At 43.5% G+C, this 18828-nt stretch overlaps 1 long non-coding RNA gene and 1 pseudogene across 1 annotated transcript; one reads left to right on the forward strand and one right to left on the reverse strand.

Moving 5' to 3' along the window:
• Positions 1 to 3146: 3146 nt before the first annotated feature.
• LOC106695339 lies at positions 3147 to 18732 on the reverse strand. The gene is made up of 4 exons (XR_001346444.2): positions 18605 to 18732; positions 17870 to 18010; positions 5059 to 5232; positions 3147 to 3411 (listed from the first exon to the last, which is right to left on the reverse strand). It is a non-coding gene; the product is annotated as an uncharacterized LOC106695339 (long non-coding RNA).
• Positions 13710 to 15487, forward strand: LOC102422561 (annotated as a pseudogene).
• Positions 18733 to 18828: the final 96 nt, after the last annotated feature.

Here is an 18828-nt window from a genome sequence, read left to right on the forward strand (position 1 = left end):
CCCCATTTCAAGATGGATCACAGACTTAAACGTAAATACAAAACTATAAAACTTTTTTTAAAAATATATTTTATTGATTTTCCACAGAGAGGAAGGGAGAGAGATAGAGAGTTAGAAACATCGATGAGAGAGAAACATCGATCAGCTGCCTCCTGCACATCTCCTACTGGGGATGTACCCGCAACCCAGGTACATGCCCTTGACCGGAATCGAACCTGGGACCTTTCAGTCCGCAGGCTGACGCTCTATCCACTGAGCCAAACCGGTTTCAGCATACAAAACTATAAAACTTTTAGGAAAATATTCAAGATCTATGGCTAAATAAAGATTTCTTAGACTCCATACTATTATTAACATGATATCTAAAAGAAAAAACAGATAAATTAGTTTTCATCAAAAATAAAACCTTTTGCATGGTTTTGCAAAAGACCATGTTAGGAAGATGGAAAGACAAACTATAAACTGAAAGAAAATGTTCACAAAGCCCATTTCCAACAAAGAACTAGTATCCCAACTATATAAAGAACTTTCAAAACTCAACTCAATAATAAAAAACAAACACTCCAAGTAAAACCTGGAAAAAAGATATGTAAAGACATTTCACCAAAGAGGATATTCAGATGCCAAATAAGTATATGAAAAGATCTCCAACATAATGATATTCAACATTCAGCCATCAGGAAAATGCAAATTAAAACCACTGTGAGATATTACTATACACCTATCAGTATGGCTTTAAAAAACAACAGTAACAATAAAATCAGGACAACATCCAGTGCTGGGGAGGGTGGGGAAAAATGGTGCAGTCATTATGAAAAGCAGTTTGGCAGGTTTTTTTTGTTTTTGTTTTTAACAAACTAAACATGCAATTGCCATATAACTCAGTAATTACACTTTTAAAAATACATATACTAGTAGCCTGGTGCACGAAATTCGTGTACATTAAAAGGGAATTAATTAGAGGAAATATTTTAATATTGCTATTTGCCCTTTCTCTATAATAGAAGTGTCCGGCCGGCCCCACCCCCATAGACCAAGACCCAGTCGGCCCCATCCCTGTCAAGCCCCGCTGGGTGGGGGAACGCAGCCTCACATCCTGGCATCAGGGCGAGGGGTGCGGCCTCGGGTCCCCCGGCCCTGGCCCGCACCACGCAGCCTCACCCAGACCCGCTGCGCCATGAGACCCCAGACCCGCCGCGTTGCGGGACCTACCAATGCACCTCCTGGTGACCGGTCGTTTGGTCATTACGGATGAAAATAAAGTCATGCATTTAAGCATGCGCATTCATTTCCAATGCCTGATTTGTCAACATTCTCTAAATTGAAAAATAAATAAGGTCTTCAGCCAGGTAGCATCATAATGCCAAGTTCTTTATATAGGGTGTCCCAAAATTCATACAAGATTTGAATTTTGCGTGAGCATTAACAACAACAACAAAAAATAAAAGCCTAATTTTACTTGGTTTATTGAATCAGATTCTAATATCTGTTGCCCTTTGATTTCAATCCCTTCAATTTGATAAGCATTGCCAAGTACCAATTATGGCCCAGGAGCAGGGACAATGAAGACCAATGATGACCATGGCTTTGCGTATGTGCCAGCAAAGCTGTGGAGGCCATTTACCCGATGTGCTATTCCATACATAACCCTATACTGTATACTTTATGAATCAATAAAAAATTTACAATTTTTAATTATAAACCTGTGTTTTCTATCAAAATTACTTCTTGCGTGAATTTTGGGACACCCTATATAATGGCACATACCATTCTCTCCACTCAGTGTGCTCCATTTGAATGGATTAAATGTATGTGACTCATATGAAAAGCACTACTGCTTGCTCTTAATAGAGGAAGCATTAGCTCATTACCTAATGCCTAAAGTGGTTTAAATGGTATGTACTGACTTGAAGAACAGAAGGAAAAATAACAAAAACAAAAACAAAAAACAACGTTCAGTGCTGTGGACAGCAGAATCCTCTCCCTTTCCCTTTGTTTTTTTCTGCTTTTCCCATGAACCTATTTGCGCTCTGCCTCAAAATCAACACAGAAGACAAAATCAGATGCTGTAATCTGCATTTTATAGTGCCATTTGAGTACAAAGAGGTGTTTTTCAATCTTTACCTTTTTTTTTTTTTTTTTTTAATCAATGCAGCTCAAACTTGCTCCCAATGTTCCAGGAGCCAGGCCAATGTGGCTGTGTGGACACACCTTTACTAGGTGCTGTCAGGCTTCAGGGCTGGGGCAGGGAACACGCCCAGGAGCGTGCTGCTGGAAATGAATCAGCTCTCCCCTCTACATAGCAGGAGTCTTTTCATTATAAAATGCAAAGCAGCAGCCATTTTCCATTACCCCCATTCCCAGCCCTCCCCACCCAGGGGGTAGGAAGGGACTGGGAGGATATTTACTCTCGGCTCTTTGATTTCTCTTATTTAACTGAGCCCAGTGACAGCTGCTTCTCTGAGTGCAACGCCAGCCAGCTCAGGGCTAGCCACCCTGGAAGGCAAGCGGCAGAGCTGACCAGGGGCTTTGACCAAGCCTGAACGTGCAGGTCACAGCAACCTCGGCAGGCAGGCTGCTCCCGAAGACTCTAGGCCCCTCCCAGCTCTGCACCCAGCTCCCTGCTCTCCTCCTTTCACCTACAGGCACCACCAGCATGTTGTGCCCCCAGGCTTGGTGTGCAGACACCAGGGTTGCAGGTTTAAGATGCTCCACCTCCTCCTGGTATTTTGAGTTATAAACGTCAGCAGGGACCTTTCCACTTGGTCTTGGTCTTTCATCACTGCTGAGGTTTTCTGGACTCTCTAGGCCAGGGACAGCCAGGACCTTTACCTCTGACCAACACCGTGCCTGCAGCCTGTCTGGGGTACCCCCAGCCTCAGGAAAGTGTGGGGCTGTGGTCTGCCTGGGTGAGGGGCTGTGCTAGCCAACCCCCCACCCTCAATTGGGGTGAGAGAGGCTGATCAGGGGTAGGGTCGGGGGAGGGGCTGGGCAGGGCAGCCATCTTGTGATAGCATGATGGCATGAGGGTCAATTTGCATATTACCTCTTTATTATATAGGATTTTTTTATTTCAGAGAGGAAGGGAGAGGGAGAGATAGAAACATTAATGATGAGAGAGAATCATTGATGGGCTGCTTCCTGCACGCCGTCCACTGGGGACTGAACCCACAACCTGGGCATGTGTTTTGACCGGGAATTGAACTGTGATCTCCCGGTTCATAGGTCGATGCTCAACCACTGAGCCATGCTGCCTGGGCAGTAATTGTACTTCCTTGAAGACTTATGTTCACACAAAATCCTGTACACAAATGCTCATAGCAGCTTTACTTGTAAACAGTGGAAACAAACCAGATGTCTTCCACCAGGGAATGGCTAAGCTGTGGTCCATCCACACCACAGAACAGCACTCTGCAATAAAAAGGAACAAAATGTCAATATGCAAGCACAACCTGAGTGACTCTTCAGAGAATTATGCTGAGGGAAAGAAGCCAAAGCCAAAAGGTTACATACTCTATGATTTCATTTATAGAACATTCCTGAAATGACAATCAGAAAGGGTAAACAGATTAGTGGTTGCCAGGAATAAGGCAGAAGTGGGTGTTCCATATCATGAATGTATTAGTGTCAGTGTCCTGGTTGTTTTTGTTTGTTTGCTTTTTAGCGGAACCAAAGTTTATTGAGAGCATCCATGTGAATTAAAGTCAACTAGTCCATGTGTAGAGTCCAACATGGCCATAAACTACGTGGGCGTAGGGATGTGCTCCCCTGCCATAAGAACGTCAGGAACCCATTGTGTGCTGGGGGAGAAGGGAGAGCAGTGTTCTGGTTGTGATGTTGCACTACCATTGTGCACAATGCCATGACTGGGAAAAAGGGGAGAGGGCACCTGTGGCCCTATGTATTATTTTTCATCAATGCATATGAAGGTATAATTACCTCAAAATTAAAAGTTTAATTAAAAAACAAGGCAGCCCTGGTGGGGTGGCTCATTGGGTTGGAGCACTGTCCCATACACCAAAAGGTTTTGGGTTTGATTCCCAATCAGGGCACGTACCTAGGTTGTGGATTTGATCCCTGGTTGGGGTGTGTATGGGAAGCAACGGATCGATGTTTCTTTCTCACATCCATGTTTCCCTCTCTCTCTAAAATCAATTTTCAAAAAGGTAGTTTGCCTTCTGTGTTTGGAGGCATGTTTTCCACACTGTATTATTGTGCACCGCATGTGCAGAGGAGAGAACTGCCTGTTGAAACCATGTGCCGGATGGTCCTTGCCCTGGTGATGTGTCTGGTCCTACTCAAGTCCACTCTCACACTGCCAGGAGTTTAACCATATCAAGTTTTAAACCACTTGGTTTGGTTTATTTGTTTTTTTTAATCTTTAGCCGAGGATATGTTTTTCAGATTATGAGAGAGAAAGGGAGAGGGGAAGAGAGAGAGAGAGATACATAGATGTGAGAGAGAGACATTGCCTCCTGTATGTACCCCGCTCCTACCAGGAATCGAACCCATGACCCTTTGTAGGTGCAGGGATGATGCTCTAACCAACTGAGTCACACAGGCCAGGGCTGGTTTATTAATTTTCAGAAACTGTATAATTAATTTAATGATCTGGGGAGCTTTTACAATTTAAAGAAGAAACAAATATTCATTAGTCAATCAAGAAAATCTGAGACTTCTTAACCTCCTCTTCCAGGGCCACAGAGTATCTCCTTCTGGGTTCTAACAAGTTAAAAACTTGCTTCCCTCGTTCCTGGTAGGTCTGATCAAATAATCAAATGGATATCCCCTCCCCTGGGAAACTGATCATTTCACAACCGACATTCCCTGTTGCTTAGATACATTCTATTTGCAAAGACCAGTAACTTTCCCCTCTGGACTTGCCCAGGATCCAGACCTGCCCATAGAATTCCCTGCCGAAAAAGCCGCCTAGAGTCCTTTAATATCTCTGGACTCCCTGTCTCTGGGTGCTGGCGCCATTTTGGGGCTCAGCCCATCTGGTTTTCCAGATGACCTAATAATTTAATAATTCTTTACTCCTTTTGGCCTCATACATACCTCCTTCGGCGACCCTAACAGTTCCACTGTTACACTGTGACAGGGCTGATATCCTCTGATATCCTCTGATGGAATGTGTACGTCACTCACTGCCCAGAAAATCCACAGCACCTCTGGTGGGGTTGCTCAGTGGATTGTACTACTGGATCTAACTGAGTCATATTTTTTCCATACCTGAAAGAAGCAGAACAGAATGTGTATTTTTTTTTTCATTTGTTTGTTTGTTTTTTGGGAAGGTCTACCAGTTTTGTGATGAAATGCGGGCTGTTGCTTCTTTTCACCCTGGAGAAGGTTTACTTCTGGAGCTCAATAGATAAAACTATTTAGTCAAAGTTATGGCAGTTCTTATTTTCAGTAGCTTTGACCCAAGTCTTCATCCCAGAATGCTTTTATTAAAAAAAAAAAGATAATATTTTTGAGGGTGTTTTTAAAATTTATTTTTGTCTATACATCTGCTCTCTTTGGTCTTAGTATAGTTTCTACTTCGATCTTTTGATTCAACAAATTGAGGGAATTTTTACCCCAAGCAGCCATTTTCCAACCTACTGCTTTACCACAGGAGTAATAGACCTTTTCCCACTTTTCCCAGGAAGGCTCAATAGCTACTGAAAACGCCTGTGTCACCCCATTTCCAAGCCATTTAAACCACTGAGCTCCAACTGTGCAACATTCTCCAGGGGTTCTACACACACTGTTTCGCTCCTGAGAAGCTCAAGCAGGCCATATCTCCCCTCAGGAAGGGCAGAGATGGTTCAGACCTTAAGGCCTTTGAGCCTAAGGCTAGAGAGAAGCTCAGTGGGAATGGTCAATTAAGATGCAAACAAACCAAGGAAAGGCCAAGTGATGACACAGACAGAAGGCAACTGACTGCAAGCCACAAAGAGGATCTCACCAGAAACCGAATCTGCTTGGAACCTTGATCTTAGACTTCTAGCCTCTAGTTTAAATAATTCTTTTATTTAAACTATCCACTCTCTGGTATTTGTTATGGCACCCAGATATATTGGTAAATTATATCACACAGAAAATTAGACACATTTTAACCTATGGACAAAAGGGGCCACATGCTAACCTGACAAGCTCAGGGGAGGCCTGCATGGCAGTCTTGCAAACTCAGAGACCTAAAGTAACCACAAAGGATGGTTACTGAAATTAAACTTTAACTAAAAGCAGTTATGGTGGGTAGTTACATCTTCACTGACAAGGTCAACCTTTACCTTAACTGAGTCTATCTGTCTTTTTGCATCTATAATAACATACCCTTTGAAATGTCTAGGTAACTTGTAACTTCCCTTTTTCTGGACCCCTTGGGGTACAACCTAATGTGCTGGGCACCAGGACAGATAGCACAAATTCCTTCATTATCATGTTAATTGTTCCTGCACCCACCTAAGTATGTGTCCATCATTTTGCTTTTTATCCAATCCCAGGGGTTTCCCCACTTTGCTTTCTCCCACCTCTCTAGTCTATCACCAATGGATTTCACGTAACCCACCTACATCCCTTTCCTTTGATTGCAATGTATAAATACAGATGTAACCCGCCAATCTCCTGAGCATTATCTCAATTTGTTGAGGTTCTGCTTCCCGGCATATGTCGACAGTTTGGCTCAAATAAACTCACAAAAGTTCTTTACAGGTTTCAATGTTTTTTTTACGTTAACATTACAAACTACAATGTCTGAGATAAAACATACATTGGATGGGACTAAGGGCAGATCAGAGATTGCAGAAGAGAAGATAAATTCAGACACTAGCTTTTAACAAACTGTTTATGGACTGATTTTAATAAGAAATTAAAGAGCACCAGAAGCACTTCAAGATGAGACACAGGGACAGGTGCAGGGTCAGCCATGCCCAGTAGGCCAACTCCAGGGACGGGGCAGGGCAGGGTCAGCACCACTCTAGAGGCCAGGAATAAAAATCCAAAGCAACAGTGTTGGCAGGAAGGGAAACTTGTTTCTCCTCCACCCCTCAACATAAATGACAGGCACGGGTCCATCAGACCGGGAGGGGGCTAGTGTGGAAGTTGAGGTTCGAATCCAAATCTGCTCACTCCAAGGCCCATGTCCCCTCCCAATGTTTTCTAAGGATTGTAACCTTAGGCTGATGATGCTGAACAAGATTTCCACATTCCCTTTGTTGTGAAAACTAAACAACCACCTACCAAAGGAAGTGTGATGGACAAACTGATGCAATTGTATTAATTAGACTATTTAGATTTCCCTACTTTAAAAAAACTATATATTTTTATTGATTTCAGAAAGGAAAGGAGAGGGAGAGATAGATAGAAACATCAATGATGAGAGAGATCCATGCCAGCTGGGCTAGATTTCCCTACTTGCAGTGAGACAACCATTGATCAATACATATGCCCATCTTCAGGTGAATTTGGAAGTTTTAGTCTTTAGCGACATGGTGTTAAGTGTGTGAATAATTAGAGTTCCCAATGTGCAGAAGCTTATTGATAATCCTAAAGAAAGGCAATCGTGTTGGTGGAGAAGTTGAACTTCAGAATTCCTGTCCTTTTGGTTCATATTTTTCTAATTTACACCCATTATGTGCCAGTAAGACTGATTTTTGTCATGCTATTAACATTCTTCCTTGTTTTCTGAGGCATTGGAGTCAGCTTGTGCATGTCTTCTCACCCCATATTTCCTCTTTCCTCTCTGCACTCTACTCTCCTACTCAGGATGCTTTCCTCCTTCAGCAGGAATGTTGCAGAGTCAAGTTTTCCTAGGACCCAGCCACACACATTCCTCAGGGCATGGAAGTTGAGATGCTAAGCATTTGCAGGTGCTAGAGATAACAGAGTCCCTGGAATCATGGGGCTTACAGGTTGGCAAGAAGATCAGAAACAACTACAATTTCTACACAAATGGTGTTGCTCTCCCATTGCTTTCCTGATTTCCTACAGCATCTTATGTACCAATTCTCAATATCTATCACCCTCACTTCCACTTCTCCTGCAACAACTGTGTGAAGGAAAAAAAGAAATATTATATTCTTCTAGAGGCCCGATGGACGACCCCCCAAAATTTTCCCCGGGGGGGGGGGGGGGTGTCCCTCAACCCGAAATTCGGGCCCGGGGGGGGGGGGTGTCCCTCAGCCTGGCCTGCAACGATGCCAGCATCCCTGGGCCTGGCCTCCGGCCTGAGGTCCCTCCCCTCCCCCCACGCGGCTGGGGCGGGGATGCTGGGCTTGTGTCGCCCCAGCCTCCAGCCCAAGGCTCCTCCTCTCCCCTCCCTCCACGCGGCTGGGGCTCGGATGCTGTGCTCGAGTCCCTGGGGCGACGTAGCCAGCATCCCGCCCCAGTCACTATGGGCGCCTCCATCTTTGTCGTGGAGTGATGGTTAATTTACATATTACTCTTTTATTAGATAATGTCAATCTTAGCTCAACCAATCAACTCTCATTAAGAAGAACACTTGACAGAAATCACTCTCATTTAGAATTAAGGCTGAAAACTAGCTTCTGATTCACATTCTCATGTACTAGTATGTTCAAAATGCTCTCCTGGGAAAAGGTACCAACATGCATCTCACAGATGAGTTACAGGAGGGAGGCTGGCTGAGCCCAAGCCTCAGAATAATACACCACAACCAAAGGTCCAGCTGACCATTTCAAAAAGCAGTCAGGACACATACATGGATTGTGGGCTCTATCCCCAGTTGGGGGGTGCGCAGGAGGCAACTCCTGGTTAGCTCTCATGCACGGCTGAGTCAAGAAGCAGCTTGGGCCGAAACCGGTTTAGCTCAGTGGATAGAGCGTCGGCCTGCGGACTGAAAGGTCCCAGGTTCGATTCTGGTCAAGGGCATGTACCTGGGTTGCGAGCACATCCCCAGTAGGAGATGTGCAGGAGGCAGCTGATCGATGTTTCTCTCTCATCGATGTTTCTAACTCTCTATCTCTCTCCCTTCTTCTCTGTAAAAAAATCAATAAAATATATTAAAAAAAAAAAAAAAAAGAAGCAGCTTAGGCTGTGTGTGATCTCATCTGAAGGCTTCGCTGGAGCTGGAAAACCCACTTCCCAGGGAGCCTCTATGGCCTTTGGCAGGAGTCTCAGTTCTCCCACAGGTACCTCTAGAGCTGCTGGGATGTCCTTATGCCATGTCAGCTGGCTTCCCTCAATGTGACAACCAAAGACAGGGGACCATGGTTCCAAAATGTCATTAGATCATGAAATTAAAAGAACTTCCCATATTTGTGATGATCATTTATGATGACTCACTCAAAGCTGAATATTAGTAATACTCCCACTATAGATTTGCTAACACACTACCTTCTACACTTAGTAGAGATGGTTCCATCTGAAAGAAAATTAACTACCAGGACAAAGTCTCTCTCTTTTTAAAAAAATAGATTTTATTAATTTTTTTACAGAGAGGAAGGGAGAGGAACAGAAAGTCAGAAACATCGATGAGAGAGAAACATTGATCAGCTGCTTCCTGCACACTCCCTACTGGGGATGTGCCTGCAACCAAGGTACATGCCCTTGACCAGAATCGAACCTGGGACCCTTCAGTCCACAGGCTGATGCTCTATCCACTGAGCCAAACCGGTTAGGGGCAAAGTCTCTTTTTGACCTCTGGTTTAAGTGTGTACAAATATGATGTTTGAGAAACAAGACCTTGTTAAATAAATTATTTGGAAGGAATTGGGACCTAGGGAAATGGATCTGGTTCAGAGAGAATAAAAGGTGTTGGGGGTGATGCCTATGGAATCTGATCCTGGAAAAATGAAGGGGTCAGGCTCCTAGGAGGGTCTAGAAGTTTGATCTGAGAAGTCTTCTCCTCTTCTCTACCTTTGTCTCCCAGTTTCCTCTTCTATACCCTCCTATTTTCTTTAACATAATTACACTCCATTCCATTTCTAAGCTGTCTCCAACAGATACTTCTCGTAATAAATCTGGATCTAAACTAGCCAAGGGAAAATAGATATGGCTAAGAAACATATGTGAAGGTGCTCAAACACAGTAGTTAACATAAGGAGTATAAAGTAAGGCAAAAATAGGTATCATGCAACACTGGATTACTATAACACCAACTGGAACTGCAATCACTTAAAAGTAATAGCAAGGTCATGGGGAAATGGGGCTCTCTCTGTTCCTCTATTCTCAGGTGGGGGCAGGAGAAAGAGTTCCATCAATAAGATATGTAACAACCTTGGACAGGAGAGAAAAACAGGCTAAGTTCCTAAAATCTGTAAAAGTGACTTAGTAGTAAAGAGGACATCTTCAACATTCATTTTCTCCCAAGCACATTCCTCACAACTTTTTACAGACCCCATCACTTCTCCAACCTGCTAGTTAACCTCATTTTCAGCAAATGAACTGACCCAAAAGTCCGGGGTCTGAGCTCCTTTCACCATAAAGAATCAGGGTTCTAATTCTCTGCCACCAATAACCTCACCATCCAACCCAACGATTTTTTAAAAATGTATATGTATTTTTTACTGATTTTTAGAGAGAGAGGAAGGGAGAGGGATAGAGAGACAGAAACATTGATGAGAGAGGAAAATCATTGATTGGTTGCCTCCTGCCTGCACGGAGTTCAAGCCCACAACCGGGCATGTGCCTGACTGGGAATCAAACTGGTGATCTTTTGGTTCCAGTGGTTGAGCGCACACCAGCTAGGCTTGAGCCAATGATTTTGTCCAGTCAAGATATTAAGGCCCAACTTTCCACCCAACATTCAATACTTTCTCTGTATTATTTAGATTGACCTCTAGTTGTCACCTAAACTCAACAACTTGTAAGTGAAACTTTGAAAGTTTGTCTTTTCAAAGTCTTCCAATTGCCTTCAGGATGCAGTCAAAACTCCTTGGTCTGGTGCTGACAGTTACAACCTGGGACTATCCGGAATTTCTCATTTCTCACATTGCCTCTCACTGCTTCCTCATTATGCATTCTTTGATCTACACTCCAGTTTTCAGACTGTACTCCATACACATCAAACTTATGCTGTCTTTCTGGCCCAGAAACACATCAGTCCTTGAAGTCCCAACACTGCAAGCTAAGTCTCCTCCCTACCCTTGGTGTCTATAGCACTTATTTTTAGAATAACACATTTTGTCTTCTGATTTAGTATCTTTTTTTTAAAAATATATTTTATTGATTTTTTACAGAGAGGAAGGGAGAGAGAGATAGAGAGTTAGAAACATTGATGAGAGAGAAACATCGATCAGCTGCCTCCTGCACATCCCCCACTGGGGAAGTGCCCGCAACCCAGGTACATGCCCTTGACCGGAATCGAACCTGGGACCTTTCAGTTCGCAGGCCGACGCTCTATCCACTGAGCCAAACCGGTTTCGGCGTGATTTAGTATCTTGCTATACATTGTCTTGTTCATAAATGTCTCATCTCCCCCCAAACTTTGTAATATCCTTGAGAACACAGCCTATATCATACATAGCATTTCTTTTGTATACTTACAAAAATAAGCACTTTGTTGTATACCCCTTAACAAATAACATCATGCTTAAGATCAGAACAGGTTCTTTATAGGTATTCACGGAATAGTCCTGTTTTGGGGGGAGGAGTGGTATGGAAGCATATCAAGAAGAGCCACATCCACCTGCATTTCAGCAAACATACTAGGATATGGTGATAGGATCAAGACTTCAAGACTAAAAGAATTCTAATTTCAAGTAGACTTAAAATAACTCATATCTTCATTCACAAATGTTATATAACCAGAGCTGGACCTATACAACACTCTAATGTCTTCAGGAGGAATTAAAGCTGTTCTTTTCTGGGCACATATGTCACAGTCTGACTGTATTTTATAAGAGAGCAATAGATTAAGTCTGGATTAGTCTTTATATAGAAAGCTATTTGTCTTCCACTTTGCTATGTTAAGCAAGGTATAGCAAAAAACATTTCCACTGAATGAAATGTGAAGTTTCCCCAAACAGACTTCCATTCCACTGACAGAACATGGAACACATTATGGTGTGGTGGGAAACACACTCAATCTGGAGTTCTAGTCTGGCTTTCTACTCACTAGCAAGGGAATTTTGGGCAGATTGTTTTATGTCTCTGATGTTCAGTTTCCTTATGTATAAAATGGAAATGACGCCCAACCGGGGTGGCTCAGTGGTTGAAAGTAGATCTATGAACCAGGAGGTTCGATTCTCGGTCAGGATACATACCTGGATTGCGGGCTCCGTCTCCAGTTGGGGGGCATGCAGGAGGCAACCAATCAATGATTTTCCCTCATCATTGATGTTTTTATCTCTCTCTCCCTCTCTCTTTCTCTAAAGTCAATAAAAACATACAATAGAAAATAGAAATAGAAATGTTGATAACTTATACTCATGTCATTTACCCTTTTATTTATATTCTTAGTATAAACTCATGCACTCTTTTTTTCCAATGTGTTCTAATGTATTACTGTCATTATCCATTTTGATGTTTCTATCTGACTAAGCCAGTTCCTTATTCTATTTCTATTTTCGTGGCTTTTGGGGGCCAGAGAGCCTCCAGAGCTTAAAACCTTTTATAAACCCCATCTTGCCTCATCATAAAATATATTTTTTAATTATATAAAATCTTGACTATCAAATTCAAACATTTTAAGTGGCTCACAAGACCTTGGGGTTCTTGCCTTGCTTACCCCTCTGGCCTCCTGTGCCCACTTCCTCCTCATTAACTTGGCTTTATGCTTTGCCGAGTTCAAACATTTCTGTTCTCTGACCAGGATTGGTCTCTCCCTCCCTGCTGGGAGGTTTGCTGGCAGCCCCCCCCCCCCCCCCCCGCCCCTGGATGGGACAAAAATCCTGTCCCTCTGGGCTTGGGGAAGTTATCACCTTCTCGGATTCCTCCCCCAAGCGGGGTACAGCCCCCGCCGTGGGCTTGCTCCCCGGGGCTCCCTATAGCAGAATTTTTGACACCATATTTTCTTTTACCCCACTGCTCAACCGCTGGAAGCTGGTCCATCCTTGCTGCTTGACACAGTCGCTGCAGGGAAGAAACATCTGCACAGCATATGTTTCAAGGGACCTGGCATATATGGCATACTGTTCTTAATATGTTTGCTCACCTTCTTGGTGCTATATGTTTTAACCAAGGTCACCTCTGAGAAGGTTTTTTCCCCAGGTAGGGATTTTTCCCTGAAGTTAGGGAGGGAATAAAACCCCTTAACTAAATGCCAGGCGGGTAGTTAATCACTTTAACTATGAACAATCACCCTTAAGCTACATAATCTTTACTCCCTGGAATGGAGATAAGAAACACCCTAACCTTTGGAATAGAAATTGACAGGATTAAAATCAACTGGTATAAATACAGATATCACAAGACAACAAAACACAGAACTTGGCTAGAGATCCTGGCTAGGCTGCTGATCAACTGAAGGCTGTCTCCGTGTCATTCCTTCTTTGCCGACTCCGTCCACACCTTTGGGGACCCCTGGACCTGCTGGGGTTGGACTTCAACATCTGGTGCCTGAACAGGGACCCTTAGGTAAGTCCCCCTCCTCAGTGTCGCGAGTTGGCGCCGCGGCCTCCCCCGCTCCGCGCTCTTGTGCCATAAGGAGCCCTTCTGGCACCCTCTCCTCCCTCGGGCCAGTCCTCCCCCAAGAGGCGGCCGCCCCCACTTAAGCATCAGTGCTTTTCTCTCCCCGTGGAGCCGGGGCAGCGGCAGAGGCAGCAGCAGGAGGAGGAGCCCGGAGGCGGCGGCCGGCCGGGGAGCCCATGGCGTACAGTCAGGGAGGGGGCAAAAAGAAAGTCTGCTACTACTACGATGGCGATATTGGAAACTATTACTATGGACAAGGCCATCCTATGAAACCTCATAGAATCCGCATGACCCATAACTTGCTGCTAAATTATGGCTTATATAGAAAAATGGAAATATATAGGCCCCATAAAGCCACTGCTGAAGAAATGACAAAATACCACAGTGATGAATACATCAAATTTCTACGTTCAATAAGACCAGATAACATGTCTGAGTATAAGAGATTTAATGTTGGAGAAGATTGTCCAGTGTTTGATGTCAACTGGAGGCTCAGTTGCTGGAGCTGTGAAGTTAAACCGACAACAAACCGATGTGGCTGTTAATTGGGCTGGAGGATTACATCATGCTAAGAAATCAGAAGCATCAGGATTCTGTTATGTTAATGATATTGTGCTTGCCATCCTTGAATTACTAAAGTATCACCAGAGAGTCTTATATATTGACATTGATATCCATCACGGTGATGGTGTTGAAGAAGCTTTTTATACAACAGATCGTGTCATGACTGTATCATTCCATAAATACAGGGAATACTTTCCTGGAACAGGAGACTTGAGGGATATTGGTGCAGGAAAAGGCAAATACTATGCTGTCAATTTTCCAATGAGAGATGGTATAGATGATGAATCTTATGGGCAAATATTTAAGCCTGTCATCTCAAAAGTGATGGAGATGTATCAACCTAGTGCTGTGGTGCTACAGTGTGGTGCAGACTCGCTATCTGGTGATAGACTTGGTTGCTTCAATCTGACAGTCAAAGGTCATGCTAAATGTGTAGAAGTTGTAAAGACTTTCAATTTACCATTACTGATGCTTGGGGGAGGTGGATACACAATTCGTAACGTTGCTCGCTGTTGGACATATGAGACTGCAGTTGCCCTTGATTGTGAGATTCCTAATGAATTGCCATCTAATGATTACTTTGAGTATTTTGGACCAGACTTCAAACTGCATATTAGTCCCTCAAATATGACAAACCAGAACACTCCAGAATATATGGAAAAGATAAAACAGCGTTTATTTGAAAATTTACGCATGTTGCCTCATGCACCTGGTGTCCAAATGCAAGCTATTCCAGAAGATGCTGTTCATGAAGACAGTGGAGATGAAGATGGAGAAGACTCAGACAAGAGAATTTCTATTTGAGCATCAGACAAACGGATAGCTTGTGATGAAGAATTCTCAGATTCAGAGGATGAAGGAGAAGGAGGTCGTAGAAATGTGGCTGATCATAAGAAAGGAGCAAAGAAAGCTAGAATTGAGGAAGACAAGAAGGAAACAGAAGACAAAAAAGCTGATGTTAAGGAAGAAGATAAATCCAAGGATAATAGTGGTGAAAAAACAGATACCAAAGGAGCCAAATCAGAACAGCTCAGTAACCCTTGAATTTGCAAGTCTCCAATTTCAGAAAACATTAAAAAATAAAAAAATATTGGCAAGAAAAGTGTTTTCTTTTTGAAGACTTCTGGCTTCATTTTATACTACTTTGGCATGGACTGTATTTATTTTCAAAATGGCTTTTTTCTTTGGTTTGTTTTTGTTCTTGGCAAGTTTTAGTGTGAGTTTCTAATTATGAAGCAAAATTTCTTTTCTCCACCATGCTTTATGTGATAGTATTTAAAATTGATGTGAGTTATTATGTCAAAAACTGATCTATTAAAGAAGTAATTGTCCTTTCTGAGCTGATTTTTCCATCTTTTTTTTTAAAAAAAAGGGGGGGGGCAATTTGCCAGAAGCCGGTCCATCCTTGCTGCTTGACACAGTCGCTGCAGGGAAGAAACATCTGCACAGCATATTGTTTCAAGGGACCTGGCGTATATGGCATACTGTTCTTAATATGTTTGCTCACCTTCTTGGCGCTATGTGTTTTAACCAAGGTCACCTCTCTGAGAAAGGTTGTTTCCCCAGGTAGGGATTTTTCCCTGAAGTTAGGGAGGGAATAAAACCCCTTAACTAAATGCCAGGCAGGTAGTTAATCACTTTAACTATGAACAATCACCCTTAAGCTACATAATCTTTATTCCCTGGAATGGAGATAAGAAACGCCCTAACCTTTGGAATAGAAATTGACAGGATTAAAATCAACTGGTATAAATACAGATATAACAAGACAATAAAACACAGAACTTGGCTAGAGATCCTGGCTAGGCTGCTGGTCAACTGATCGCTGTCTCCGTGTCATTCCTTCTTTGCCGACTCCGTCCACACCTTGGGGAACCCCTGGACCTGCTGGGGCTGGACCCCAACACTCACTTGTCTGTGCTGTGCATCTCCCCAGAACTTAGTACAGTCCTCCGAGGTAGAGTAGGGACTTGCTGAGTATTTAATTCATGGGTAAATGAATAGTTCTACACCATTAGAAATAAAATGTGAGCATAGCAAATGAGTTTGCTAACATACAAGTAAGGTAATTTTCAATAATGGGAAATAAACCATGGATAAAGATTTTTTTTTTCACAACAAAGAAAAGAAAAGCATGGCTCAGTGGCTGAGTGTCCACCTATGAACCAGGAGGTGAAGGTTTGACTCCTGGTCAGAGCACATGCCTGGGTTGCAGGCATGATCCTCAGTGTGGGGCATACAGGAGGCAGCTGATCAATGATTCCCTCTCATCATTGATGTTTCTATTTCTCTTTCCCTCTCCCATCCTCTCTAAAATCAATAAAAATATTTTTTAAAAAAGAGGCATTATTAAAATTTCCTTTAAAAAAAGAAAAGGATGTTCCCATATATTAGCTGAAATTTAGGCTTTTCCTAAGATAATGTCTTGCCTTTCTCATTGGTTAAATCAACAGACATTTTTAAGGAGGTCCTATGTCCCCACCCTCCACCCCCCACATGGTGCTAGATATCACTCTTATGAGCCTCCTCCCTTGTTTGGTGGACAGTCATGTAAATATCGTTATAGCAGCTTTAACAGAGCTATGAACAGACCGCTAAGAGGACCCAGAGTGAATTGGAAAAGGTTTATGGTTGACATTTGAGCTGTAGTTTGAGAAATTAGCCAGATTTTTAACAGAAGTGGAAGTAGGGGAAGGACACTTCCAGCAGAGGAAAGAGCACAGATAAAAGGACACTAAAGTACCACAGTGCTCAGGAATGAAAATACACCCCACACTCAACTTCAGGAAGAGCAAACATCTGGGAACCCATGATTCTGTTTTGTTCTGGTCTTTAACACACACTATGGCGACTGTCAGTTGATTTGCCTTTCAGTAACCAATAAGGTCCTATAGCTTAAAGCCTGTGCATTATTCCTACCTGCACCCGGGGAAGTACTGCAGTGATTTTGATATACTTGCTACTTGAGTGTGATTGAAAAGTTTGGGTGTCTGACCTAGGGCTGGAAAGGAGATGGATGGGACAGACTGAAGCAGGCTAGGTCCTTCTAGTCCATGGAACATGATGTGGACTTCACCCTCTGGGGCTTCCAACAAGTCTTGAGGGGAGGAGTCTTTTTAAAATGGTTTTAAAAAGTTGATCTTGGCACTCTCCCTCCCCTCACTCTTCCCCTACGCACCTTTAAGGGACCCCCCCTCTAACCTTTAAGGGACCCCATGAGACTTGCAACCAGGGGAGCAATGGGCAGGGGCAGCTTGTCCTAGGCTAAGCCCCTGAATCTGTCTCCAAGGCCACCTTTTCCTCCCTTTCTCTGACTTCCCAGTGAGCCACGGCAGCCCTGCCTAGGGTGTCCTGCTACTTCTTCTATGCCCTTCCTTGTCTCACTGTCCTAAGTATATTTTTGCTGTGCTTAATAACTTCTTGCTTGCTTTAAAAAAAGGTTGATCTTACTTTTTAAAGTAGAAACGCTGCAAACATGTGTTTTATGTTACAACCTCACATCCCAAGGTGAAAATGGATGTTTCATTTGAATCATGTGTCAAAAACAACCACCACCAACAATCACAGGGGAACAAAACACCCAGTGTTGATTGTTCAGGAAGGATCACATGACATGAACAGAAAGTAAGAGATGCCATTTAAATATAGTGTTTTCTCCTATCATTTAGGTTTGTAGTCTTTTTTGTAATTGAGGAACTTGACTGTATAGCAAGATGAAAATCTAACTTACCAACTTTAGAGAATTATTCCTGGTCTCTCACAGGTGGACCCCATCACTGGGCCCAGGGATGATGTCACCGGGAAGAGCAGAGGCCTTCCTCTCAAAGGTTACAAGTGGACATAAGCTTAGAGGAGGCACCTGAGAAGGGCTCTGCAACATATCCAACAGGCAGGTTCTCTTGGAAAGTGAGCTTTCAACGTTTTTGTTTTTTCCCCTCTAAAATCTAACACATGATTTCAGTGTTAGAAGAAATATCAGCCTTATGTGATTATTCTCCCTAAAGACAGTCTTATGAATATCGTTATTTAACTTTCAAGTTGTCTTAGAGCTAGGATGTGAAAACACATCACAGAGCAGGAAGCACCCCACACTGGTGGCAATACTGTGACTTTACCAATAGATTCCTGTAAGTGCAGAATGAAGAACCTATAAGAAGCATGGGTGCACCAAAAGCCTGGGCAGGGTGACCCAGAAAGCCATTGTAACAGGGGTCAAATCCTATAATTTGGCCTAATTCATAAATGTCTATATACCATCAATAATCAATTAGAGCAGGTGTACAGAAAATCAGGCAGCCAGTTAAAAAAAGGTGTGCATGCTTTTCTTTTGTTTTTTTCTTCCCACAGAATGGTCAGAGGTGGGTGACAAGGTCGTGTTTGGGAAGACACCCGAATTTTCAGCGCTCCCCCTGAAACCTTAGAGAAAATAGCTGCCAGGCCCAAGAGCGAGGAGAGACTGAGGCACCTGCGACCTGGCCGCCTTCTCCTCAGCCCGCTCAGGGGGCTGCCGACCGCCAGAGGAGAGGTCCGGGGAACGGGGTCCGGGGATGAGGGGGCCGGGGGTTGAACTCAGACGGATCTCAGCGCTTCCCCAGGTCGCGGAGGGGGCGCTGGGGAGGGCGGGGTGGGGCCGGGAAGCGTGGACGGGGCGGGGCGGTGTGCGCGGGGCGGGGGCTGGCTGCGTGCGCG

Source organism: Myotis lucifugus, unplaced genomic scaffold, assembly GCF_000147115.1.
Source record: "Myotis lucifugus unplaced genomic scaffold, Myoluc2.0 scaffold_1121, whole genome shotgun sequence".
NCBI lineage: Eukaryota > Metazoa > Chordata > Mammalia > Chiroptera > Vespertilionidae > Myotis > Myotis lucifugus.